This window comes from Papaver somniferum, chromosome 9, assembly GCF_003573695.1.
Source record: "Papaver somniferum cultivar HN1 chromosome 9, ASM357369v1, whole genome shotgun sequence".
Taxonomy (NCBI): Eukaryota; Viridiplantae; Streptophyta; class Magnoliopsida; order Ranunculales; family Papaveraceae; genus Papaver; species Papaver somniferum.
The window spans coordinates 156,503,850-156,516,184 of record NC_039366.1 but is presented as its reverse complement, the minus strand read 5'-3'; the positions used below and the strand labels follow the sequence as shown (position 1 = coordinate 156,516,184).

Sequence of the window (12,335 nt, the reverse complement as noted above, 5' to 3'; positions counted from 1 at the left end):
AAGATTAGTTCTAATTTCCAATTCAGTAACTCTGTAACTTCCACTTTCCCTCTCTGCAATTTCCAGTTAGTGCTCCAAAAATTGAAGCTTTGAATAAGCAAGACAAAATTGCGTATCTGAATCAGAACGATCTCCCAGCCATGTCTTCGAATCGGGATACCCGGGTTGCACCAGATAAAAAGAGGGCCAAGGTGAATGTGCAAGAGAAACAGGTATTGATTTTGGATATTCATGTAAGAATTTCTGGTTTTTAGGTGTTGATAGTGGATTTCATAGTTGTAATTTGTTTTATGGGTACATGTTATGATGGTATTGATTGGGATTTTCCCATTTTTCCAATTTGGCAGGTAGTAGATATCAGTAGCATCAGTGAGGTGCCAAATCCCAGCATGCATGAAGGTGCAGAGAGTGTTGGAGGAAGTAAGAAAAGGAGAGTTGATATGCATGATAGATCCAGTGCATATGTGTTGAATCCTCAGCTTCCACAACTCCAGGGAGAAAAAGAAGGATGGGTGGTGTATGTCGTTCACCCTGACAAGGGTCAGTTTGTGATCAATGAGGGTGTGGTGCTTGTAGGGGATGAGCAGGTGGTTTGTGGTGGTGCAAGACATGGATTTTACTCTGCACCAGTTCCTGTTTTGAGCAAAGCCAAGATTCGGGAGAATGATTTCCTTGGTTTCCCCAATGACGTGGTAGTCTTCCCCAATATCTTTCTTTTGGCACCAGAGATGCAGCAGATGGAAAAGGATGTTTATGATATTGCCCTTTTCGGCCCAGTGAGATAACTTCCTCTAATGATGTTCCTGATGAAGTGGTTATGCATGTGTCTACTCCCAGGGGTAACTATTCTGTGCCAATGCGGAGGACTACACCAGAGCGGGATGATGTTGACAAGAAGGCTGCACCCGAAGCCTGACCTGATATCAGCCATCCCCTTCCAGATGGTGAAGTAAGATATCCTGTAAATGTGTTGTCTTTGTTTCTTGCATATGTTTTCCATGGATAGACAATTAGGATTAATGGTATGGATTATGGGTTTGATGTTGGTTGGTTTCAAGATAATGTTGACAATGTTGATTAATCTAATGGTTATGTAGTTCTAGTTTATTGAATTGTTCTTGGTTGAGTGGTTATTGTGTGTAATTTTGGTTTTGAGCTTGACATAGTGACTAAATAATTTAGCAGGGGGAGTTTGGAAGAGGGTTGTCATGAAGGGTTGAGACTGATTTATGGGGTTAATAGTCTTATCAGGTTTTTCATAAGGACTATTCCAACTGGTATTATAGGCAAATTTGCTATCATAGAAATAGATTAACATATGAGTATTGTAATGTAACACAGAGCATTGAAATTTCTTACCAGATACACAAAGAGGTAGTTGAGAAGTAGAATTGCCAGCAAACATAATCCAGGAATTATATGGCTCTTTAGAATCAAATAGGTAGAATCTTAAGTAGTTTATTTTCTTCCAAATCAACTGACTACTAAATAAGTTCTGAATATAGATGTTCTGTATATTTGTGGGATTATTATTGAAAATTTCAAAGGAGTTGTTGAACAGGGTAGACCTGGGATCTTTCATAACTTGCAGAACATGTAAGTCGGATTTCCTCCCAGGGAAAGCTAAGGAATTGGTATTGAGAGTGATGGGTGTCTTGTTTGTGATTTCTGTGTATCTCAAGACCTCATAATGTTCAAGACTTATTGTGATTTTAGTGATTGGGTTGAGGTAGAAAAGTGTTTGGAAATCAATTCTCAAAGTTAGCTTGCCGATTTCAGGGATTTTCTTGGTGATTGTATACTTGCAGGCAGTAGAGTTGTGATTGTGTTCAATGTACTTGCATTGACAGGTGAGAATTTGTGATTTGAGATTCATTTGAAATTTCCGGCTAGCACATCCGATGAGCTCCGGCCAAAAAAGATCGTTGGGGATACCGTTTGAGGAAGAAAACAGAAAGAAACAGGAAGAAACTAGTCGGAGAGAGGAGAATAATCAGGCAAGGAGAGAGGAGAGAGGAGAGAAGGCAGAGCTCGATTTACCCATATTTGATGCTAACATCTATGTTGAGAAATTGCTTTTACAGCCTTTACTTGATCTTTGAAATTCAGCATTTCTGAATTCTACGTTTTGCAAACATCTCCCTTCCTTGAATAATCAATATGTGGGTGGGTACCTTTACCAAGACACTTCAATGGAGGTTCCAATTTATCTGCACCTTGATTGACTACTTGTTTTGCCACTGGACATGGTTTTCTAGTTTTCAAGGGTGACAGAGTTTTACATAGAGATATGGAGATAGCTAATTTTGGGTCTCATTGGTCGCTATTGTCTTGACACTGACAGAGAGTGATTTTAGTTTATTTTTTTCTGTTGCAGTTCTAAACCCACCGTTTTCAATAAGGATGTCCACTAGTCCTACCATGCACGTTAATTCGATGCTAGCTAGTACGACTCATCATTAAAGGGTACTTCAAGGTTCATTGATATAACGTGTCCTTCTTATTATACACTTAAAAAATCTGATTCGACTCTATTAGATGCGAATTTTACTTCAAATTTATTACAACTCGATTTAAATCTCTAACAATATTTATTAGGTATTTAATCGACATCCTTCAGTTCAAACACTGTCCACGAAACTGCACTCGGCTGTTTCCGACTTCTCGCCGTCTTACTGATGCAATGTCGTAGTCAAACATGTAGCCTTGTCCAACCAATAAGCGTTTGTACTCCAACGGTTAGGATAATTGCCTTCCAAGCAATAGACCCGGGGTCTACTCCCGGCAGACGCATGTACATTTTATTTTTTTGCAGACCACTGACAACCTAATAGAGACTTGCTTTTTGTTAAATGTTACAGTTATTCCTTGAGAGTCGTTTTATTAGTTAATAATCTTCAAAGAATGCACTCATTTATCAGTACATATGTATCCAAAAAGCACCAACTCGATCAAAATCTACCAACATGAAAAGAAACAATATCACCAGCTATGCAAAAAAGATCGATTTACCAATAATCCCCGCATGAACAACTTCCATTCTTAAAGTGGTGAAACCGGTGCATATCCCTCACTATGATTTCTCTTCCTGTTACTAAGGAGATATACTTAGTGGCGTTATGGCAATGGCAGTCACCGCATACACGAAGGTTCTTCCGGATGTGGATGGTGGTTCCTGGATTGGTGTTTATAAGCCCAAAAGAAATAGCAAGTTTCTCGCTATGGGTGTTGACAAGTTGTTTCTTCACATTATCTTCGACATCATGTATGGAATTCGTATTAGGTACATAGCCAGCTTTTTTAATCTGGTCGACTAATTTCTCTAGCCTGGCATATATCTTTTCGCACTGCGGGTGACTCGTACTGCCAGAATAAAATGTGTGGATTTCATTTCTCAACTCAATCAAACTTATACCTGGTGTCTTTTGAAGCCCTTTCTTGCTCATCATTTTTCGCACATTAGCTACGTTTTCCCACATTGAAGCATCAGAATAGATATTCGCTAATAAAACATGGTACCCACCTTCTTCAGGGTCCAGTTCAAACAATCTCCCTGCTGCTTTCTCTGCTAACTCAACATTTTTGTGAATCTTGCAAGCTCCCAACATGGCACCAAACACACTAATCCCTGGTTTAGTACGCATCTTCTCGATGAAATCCCAAGCTTCTTTAAGCCGTCCCGCACGGCCAAGAAGGTCAACCATGGCTCCACAGTGATCATTTGCTGGCTCCAACCCATAATCTTGCTTCATGCTGGTGAAGAATTTACAACCTTCATCCACCAAACCAGAGTGGCTACATGCTGAAAGAACACAGAGAAAGGTCACATTGTTTGGTTTGACTACACTGTGTTGCATTTCTTCCAAGAGTTCCACGGCTTCTTTTCCGAGACCATGGGTCCCATACCCATCTATCATTGAATTCCATGTCATAACATGACGGTCTTCCATCATGTTGAATAGTTTCCTTGCCGTGTGAACACCCCCACACTTGGCATACATATCTACTAAAGCGGTCATGACGAAAATATTTTTGTCGAAGTGAGATCTAACAATAAGTCCATGAATCCACTTAGCTTTACGTAAAACCGACAAATCTGCAAGGCCAGCAATTACACTCACCATCGTAAACGAATCTGGTTTTACGTTTTCCTGATCCATTTTGCGGAAGAGATCAAGGGCCTCACTTACTCGTCCATTTTGTGCATAACCTAAGATCATAGTGTTCCAGGAAACAAGAGTTTTCTTCTTTGACTTCCGAAACAGCTCAGCAGCTAAGTCTACACTCTTACATTTGGAATACATCGCAATCAAAGAGTTTGTCACTGAAACATTTGAAGTCAGCCCGACTCTATTAGATAGTTCATGAACAGTTCTCCCTTGTTCTAGATCCCCCATATCAGCACAAGCATGTAATGCTCCCATAATAGTAACATCAGTTGGTTCCACACCTTCCTTCATCATCTTCTTAAAGATCAGAATAGCTGCTTCCGAATCTCCACTCTCAGCAAATCCATCAATCATAGAATTCCAAGAAACTACATTTCTCGTTCTCATCCTGTCGAAAACTAATCTAGTTTTCCCTATCAACCCACATTTTGAATACATGTTCATAAGTGCAGTTGAAACATTTACTAACGACCAAAAACCAGCTCTTATAACATCCCATGAATCGATTTACCAATTCTTGAGGACTTGATATCCCCACAAGCAGGTAAAACTGTAACAACTGTAACCAAATCAGGCGAATTCCCATCTTCTTGCATCCTCAAAACTAACTCCAAAGCCTTCCTTGAAAACCCATTTTGAGCGTACCCAGCAATAATAGTATTCCAGGAAACTAAATCTCTGTTAGGCATTCTCTCAAACATCTTCCAAGCATCGTCAATGTGATGACACTTTGCATACATGTTAACAACTGCTGTCATAGAGTAAACATTTGTACTAAACCCATTACAAATCAACTGAGAATGAACCATTTTACCCATTCTAAGATCAGATTTATCTCCACAAATCTTCAACAAATAAGTAAAATTATAAACAACAGGACGAATATCATCACATAACATTTTAGCGAAGAATGATACAGTCTTTTCAAGTGAAGAATTTTTAACATGACCCTTTAAAATTGTATGATAAAGAGGATCCACTTTATTTTCGATTGGATCAAAAATCACTCGAGCTTCACGTAATCTACCGAATTTAGAGAATAAACTAACTAATTTCGTTTGGAATAAATGTTCCTGGTAAAACCCGTTTTTTATTATTAGAGGAAGGATTTGATTAAGTTCTTTCATGTTTGAACAAATTTCAAGAAGAATAGCAGATGGGTGTGTATATACATGAGATGGTATATGAGTTCTATGAGAATGCGAGGAAATAGTGGCACTAGCAGTAGAAGAAGATGAAAAAGATGAGTGACGTTTAGGAGGTATTACACAATGGCGTATTTTAGAGGAAGATGGTGAAATTATGAATGATGGGGAGAAGGTTAATAATGTTGAGCCCAGTTTCTTCTTCTTCTTCTCTATTTCTCTGGTTCACCCTCTAACTTCTTTATCTTTTCGCGCGTTTTCTTTTCTTTTCATTGATGGTTACATCCACACCGTTCAGCTTTGGAATAATATCCGAATCAACGGTGTGTGCTGGGACCCAGACTCTCATCCCACTCTATGTATGATGACAACTCACTTAGTTTTGAGGTGCCCTTATCCAAAATTGGGGTGTCTTTAGTACCTTTTCAGGCCTCCTAAAACGTTTTTTACCAAAAATATTTACACACATAAAACATCATGATAAGTACAAAATTAAGCACTAACAATATATAAAATTGAGACAAATCATACGTATAAATGTGTCTATCAAGTTGTTGTTGTTTTAATAGAGAAGGCCCGAGTTTGGGTTCCAATAGTTGTTGCCATTGTTGATGGAGTTGATCGAAAATATGATGGGAAGTGTTTTAGAAGTCAGGAAAGTAAGCATCCAGGAGATGCTACTATATCAGAGATGATCCCGATGTTGGCAGGTATTGTTGGTCGTGAGGCTGAGCTGTAGTCGCTTAATTATAAAGATTGTTGCCACGAACTCATTGGAAGGAAGGAGATGAACTCGATGGAAGTGGTTAGCTTGGGGTTGAGTTTGATTGACTGATGATGTGTGCTTTCATCGGTGATGTAGTAGAGACAAGATGGAGTTGAGCACGGTATGGGATGGATTGAATGAGAAGAGAGCATATATATGGGTCGAGTTTAGGAGAAAACACAGAGTCTTGGTGACACGACTTGGAGTTTGAGTTTTGAAATGACGAGGGTGCCCAAATACACCATGTTTATCGTTTAAACCTATAAGTCTGATACCAAGTGTAATCGTCTACGGACAAAGACAATACAATACAACAACTAGGTATTCACTTGATAATAATTACGGTTCAAAACCGATTTACTATAGGATAAACATCAAGTGATTAGGATTAACGTACAAGTGTATTTTTAGATTTAAGTATAATAAAACAATCATAATTGCGGAAATTAAAAGTAAATGACGCAACAAGATTTTGTTAACGAGGAAACTGCAAATGCAGAAAAATCCCGGGACCTAGTCCAGTTTTGAGTACTCTCATAATTAAGCCGCTACACAAAGTACAAAGTCAACTTCGTATAGTTGAGACCAAGTAATCTACCCAAGTTACCTAGTTCTCTCAGTATCCTTGCGTCTACGAACGTCTGGTCTTGCTTTACCGATGTAAAGTCTTAAGCACTCAACTCCTTTTGATCGTCTTCCAAACAGTAAAGGAACAAAGTTGTTTGGTAACAACTTTATTCAATCTTTAAAATAAAGATTCGTCGAGTACGACAAAGGATCTTTCGTTTAAACAAGTAAACTCCTTTGTCTGGTTTAGATCAATTAAGATCCTTATTACCGAAGTAATCAGATCCAGATTTGCAATCAATCTAAATATATCTCAAAGAGAACTAGAAAGAGATGTCGATCTAATCAACTATATAATCACAAGTCTGTCATAGATAAACAAGATTTATTCGGATCCCAACCGATTAAGATGTGTGTACAAATCACGAGATACAAAAATAAATAAAAAAAAATCTTTCTTAGAGCACTGCTCGGTCGAACTCGCATGCGTTGCTATCTCAAGCATGTTTGTCAATGTTAGTGATTAAAACTATAAGTCTTGATTTCTAGCCTATTTATAGATGTCTCGGACTAGGACGTAGATTGTGTAGTTGATATTAGTTTTCACGGCGTTCAACATTTGAAGACGAAGAACTACTAAGGGGATCTTGTGGAACTTCATCGACAAAAGGTATGTGGAGACTTGAACTCATCTATCACTTGGAAAGTCTACTTCTACTCTATATCCTATATTGAGACATAAGTCGTATTACGATATAGTTTTCTATATACACATTTGAGATTTCGAGTTGAGTAGTCAATCCAATTCTCTTCCGAGAATTCTAGAAGAGAGTAATGGGAATAAGGTTCCAGTTGTTCCTAAACGCACTCAGAAGTGGATACCAAAGAAAGTCAATGATGTTTTGAGTGTGGAAAGGAATGATCTCCCAGAAAATTCCATGACTATGAAGTTCTTTGGAAAGATGGATTTGGATGTGAAAGGTTCTAAAAACGATCTCTTTCATGATAATCCAAAAGTCACTTGTGGTGAGCAAGACATTTTTCACCTCAACACAACTTTAGTGTGTTGTAAGTGCAACCTCACCAAGGAATGCCTTGCTATGTATATGGTGAGGGAAGCACGAGAACTGGGGAAGACATATTATGTCCGGTAAGGCTGTAGAATTCGATTGGATTCTTCTAAAAAGGTATGTCTATAAACTTGAGCAATATTTGTGTTTTTATTTGATTAAAGTACTTATAATGATCCGTGTACTTTGCTTATCGTTCATTTCTACCTAACTTGATCTGTGTTTATGGCTTCTAAATGTTTAGGTATGAAAATAGTAGTTCGGGATGTTTGGACTTCATAGTAGTCATACCAAGTACGCATACTATCGTTTAAAATCAAAATCCAGGGGTTTTAGTACGCATACCCATTTGCATACTACCCCAGGTCATGAAAATTCGTTTGCATACCCGTATGCATACTTGCCCGTAGACGTCGATATTCGGTAAACCTGTTTTGGCCGTATCTTCTTTGTCCAAACTCGGAATGACCTCATTCTTTTTTCATTCTCTTTCTATTTGAATTCTCTTCAAAATGGAGATGAGAATTCTTGAATTTGGAAGAGTTAAGACTGGTAATTGTCCTGTCTCTTGTTTTTGAGTGTTTTGCTCCGTTTCGTCCACTTCTCTTGGACTTGGGCACTTGGATTCTTGGAGTACCACTCTTCTCAGCTCATTTGTAGCTTTTACAAGAATGGTGTTGGTGAATCACAAAGAAGGAAGTTCAAGAATGGGCAGTAGTACGCATTGCTATGGGATTCTTGAATGTTCACAATCATCCTGTGTGAACTATGGTGCATGGTCATTAATGGCTTTGTATGTTCTTCTTTGAAAATATTTTTATACGCCTTCAGTAGATATTCTTGGTGTAAATCCGTGCGAAAAAGATTGATTCTACCCTGTAAGGACGAATCATCTTATATGTGCATTACGAGTTTGTCTTGATGCCTAGGAAACTTCTTAGGAGAATTAATTATTGTTTTTGAGAAGGATTACTAGAGTTTGGAATAGAAATTATTTTGATTACACATACCTATTACCAAATGTTTTCATCTTGCAATAATTTAGATTTATTTATTTAAATTCTAAGGTTTTTGGAATGTGATTCTTGCAGTATTAATCTTTATGGTTTCATATATTGCAAATTGTTATGAGATATGTTGTTTACGTCCGTGAACCTGTGACTGTCCCATACTTGTTCAAAAGTTATCTCTATTATGTCGGTATGAAATTGTTGATAAAAGATATAATGAACTTTGACTTACAAAAGTTAAAGCCTTTTATGTCATTATTTGATGGAAGAAAGGATAAAACTTTTGTTTACAAGGATTATGTCTATTGTATGTCATTGAGCAAATAGTGATGGAAAATAGAATAAATCCTTGTGTATTCCGCAGTATTGGTCGATCTCCGATCCACAATTTTTGTGCATATACTGTGTTGCTCCGTAAGTTCTCTTATGTCGAGCATGGCCAATTGAACTGATCACTTTTTGTGTTTAATTTAGTTGTATATTCCAATTGAACTAATCACGGGTTCTCTTGTGGTTATTTCAATTGAATTTTTTGGATACAAATTCATGTTTTCATGTGATTTGGTTTTATCCAAAGAAACCCTTCCTTTCTTGTAAAAGCAAGGACGCCTTTGTTGTTCTTTCGGGAATGGCATTATATAGGGGGGAGTTCTTTTTGAACTTGTACTTAATTACCAAATCTTTGAGGGGGGTGCTGATGTGGAATATTATAGTGGATATCTTGTATCTTCAAAAACTCCTTGATAAATGCATTTAGCTTCGGCTTTATGATTGCATCTAAATTAGTTGGTATGCTATTCTCTTTTGGTCATGAAGTACTCTATGAAAATTTCATGAGGATCCCACTAGTTTTTGTACCTTTGCCAATTTATATTGACAAAAAGGGGGAAAATTAATGTGTAGTTTCATACTATAAATACATATGGTTTACGGATCATTATGTAAGCGGGAGTGGTTTTCATGTTGAGATGAAGTATTGACTAAGGGGGAGTGATACATATCACCATAGTACTGTTGTCAAAGTTGTTATACAATTGAACTTTGATGCTGTGTAATAATACTATGACACTGTATAACGATGATTGAGAGCATTTGTTTTCTCATTGTTATCACTACGGATCTTCAACAACTATCATGCTGAGTTGAAAACGTTTAGGATCATGGAGTACTTGGAAGTGACGAAGTTTTTGAGTCGTGTTGAAGATGCCAAGGAGATCAAGCATTTGGATGAGAAGCTACAATTTTTATTTATTTTGTAATCCATATGTATTGATAGTTTTGTCACTAAAATTGACAATGGGGGAGATTGTTAGAGCACTGCTCGGTCGAACTCGCATGCGTTGCTATCTCAAGCATCTTTGTCAATGTTGTGATCAAAACTATAAGTCTTGATTTCAAGCCTATTTATAGATGTCTCGGACTAGGACATAGATTGTGTAGTTGAGCTTAATTTTCACGGTGTTCATCATTTGAAGACGAAGAACTACTAAGGGGAGCTTGTGGAACTTCATCGACAAAAGGTATGTGGAGACTTGAACTCATCTATCACTTGGAAAGTCTATTTCTACTTTATCTCCTATATTGAGACATAAGTCGTATTACGATATAGTTTTATATATACACATTTGAGATTTCGAGCTGAGTTTAACTGGCTTACATATTTCTCGAAATATGTACTGGAAAGCTTTCGCTTCGACCAAGTTCATCTTATATCATGTGAAAATTGCCGAGTAACATCTTACATGGTCTATGCGATACAATCATTTGGTGTAGACTTGGAATGTTTTGATAATGATTATTTCAATATCTTGAAAATTTCTTTGATGCTAATAGTGCGTGAAAACGGGTATTGTCATCCTCTAAGAATGTTTCAATGATTGAAATAAAGAGCTTCGAATCATGTAACCATCTTTGGGTATAAGCATATAGTGTGTTCTCACATTTGTGTATAAGTCCAAAACCGGGAACCAAATGTGTACATACTTATGTGTGTACTAAATGGTTGATGGAAAATTTCTGTTGAGTTTGGAAATTAAAAACCAACTCAACCAGTTACCAAAGTACGCGTACCCGTACGCATACTGGTGGAAAGTTCACGTTTGTGAATTTTCGCTGAGTTTGAAAAACAAAACAAACTCAAATATGGTTACTTAAGTACGCATACCCGTACGCAATCTTAAGTAGTTACTTTCTAAAATCAGTTGTGTACATGAACCTAAACATTTCTAAAATAAGGAATGCAATCTTTGCAAACCGTGGTTATAATGTTCATGTATTGATTCGAGTGAATCAAAGCGATTTTGCTTCAATTGTGTTCTTGTATAATTCTATGAGAACATAGCAATTGAACAACTCTTTAACTAGTTTCATTTGAGTCATTTGAACTAGTTATGGTTAAGATGAATAAGGTTGATATGAGAGCAATCATATGGCTAACCTCGGTTAACTATTTGTGAACCAACATGGTGTACACGTTTAGGTACGGTTACATAAACCTAAATGAAGGTACATTTCATTTGTGTGTAACAAGCTAAGTTCGATCTAATGGTTGAAATATATTAGCTTGGTTCAATCAGGTTTTTCATCTAACGGTGAATATTGAATGCTTTGTTACCAAGGTAACTTGGATTGCGAACCCTGATTTGAAAACTATATAAAAGATAACTCTAGCAACTGGGAAACCTAATCCACACACCTCATGTGTGTTACTAGTTGCATAAACTAGAGTCAATTCTCCTTTAACCTTAGGTTTCTTTCGAGATCCTGTAGGTTAACGACTTCAAAGACTTCATTGAGATTGTGAAGCCAGACCCAACTATTTTTCTTTGTAGTTGCGTGTTCTGATCTTGCCCGATTCTATCGTGCTGAGTACAATTGAAATAATTGACTCGAGATTAATTTTTCCGATAGGCAAGATAAAAATAATCAGAAACATCTTCGTATCATCGTTTGTGATTCCACAATATCTTGTTTCGCTAGTCGATTAAGATTATTGTGAGGTGATTGATAATACTAGGCTGTTCTTCGGGAATATAAGACCGGTTTATCAATTGGTTCATTTTCACCTTGATTTATCAAAAAAAGGAACAAAACTCTTAGGTATTTCTGTGGGAGACAGATTTATTCAATATATAGACTTTTCAGTGTGAGACAGATTTGTTTATCAAGTCTTCGACTTTGGGTCGTAACAACTCTTGGTTGTGGGTGAGATCAACTAAGGGAATCAAGTGCGTAGTATCCTGCTGGGATCAGAGACGTAAGGAATGCAACTATACCTTGAATCAGTGTGAGATTGATTAGGGTTCAACTACAGTCCAGTCCGAAGTTAATTGGTAGTAGGCTAGAGTCTGTAGCGGCTTAATACGGTGTGGTGTTCAATCTGGACTAGGTCCCGGGGTTTTTCTGCATTTGTGGTTTCCTCGTTAACAAAATTCTGGTGTCTGTGTAATTTCTTTTCCGTATTATATTTGGTTATATAATTGAAATATCACAGGTTGTGCGTTAAGATCAATCAATTAGAATATCCAACCTTTGGTTGTTGATTTACATTGATTGACACTTGAACATTGATATTTGGTACCATTCAAGTAGTTTCACATAATATCAGG

At 37.2% G+C, this 12,335-nt stretch overlaps 1 pseudogene; it reads right to left on the bottom strand.

Moving 5' to 3' along the window:
- Nucleotides 1-2,882: 2,882 nt before the first annotated feature.
- LOC113312759 overlaps nucleotides 2,883-12,335 on the bottom strand; it is a 42,180-nt pseudogene continuing 32,727 nt past the window's right edge.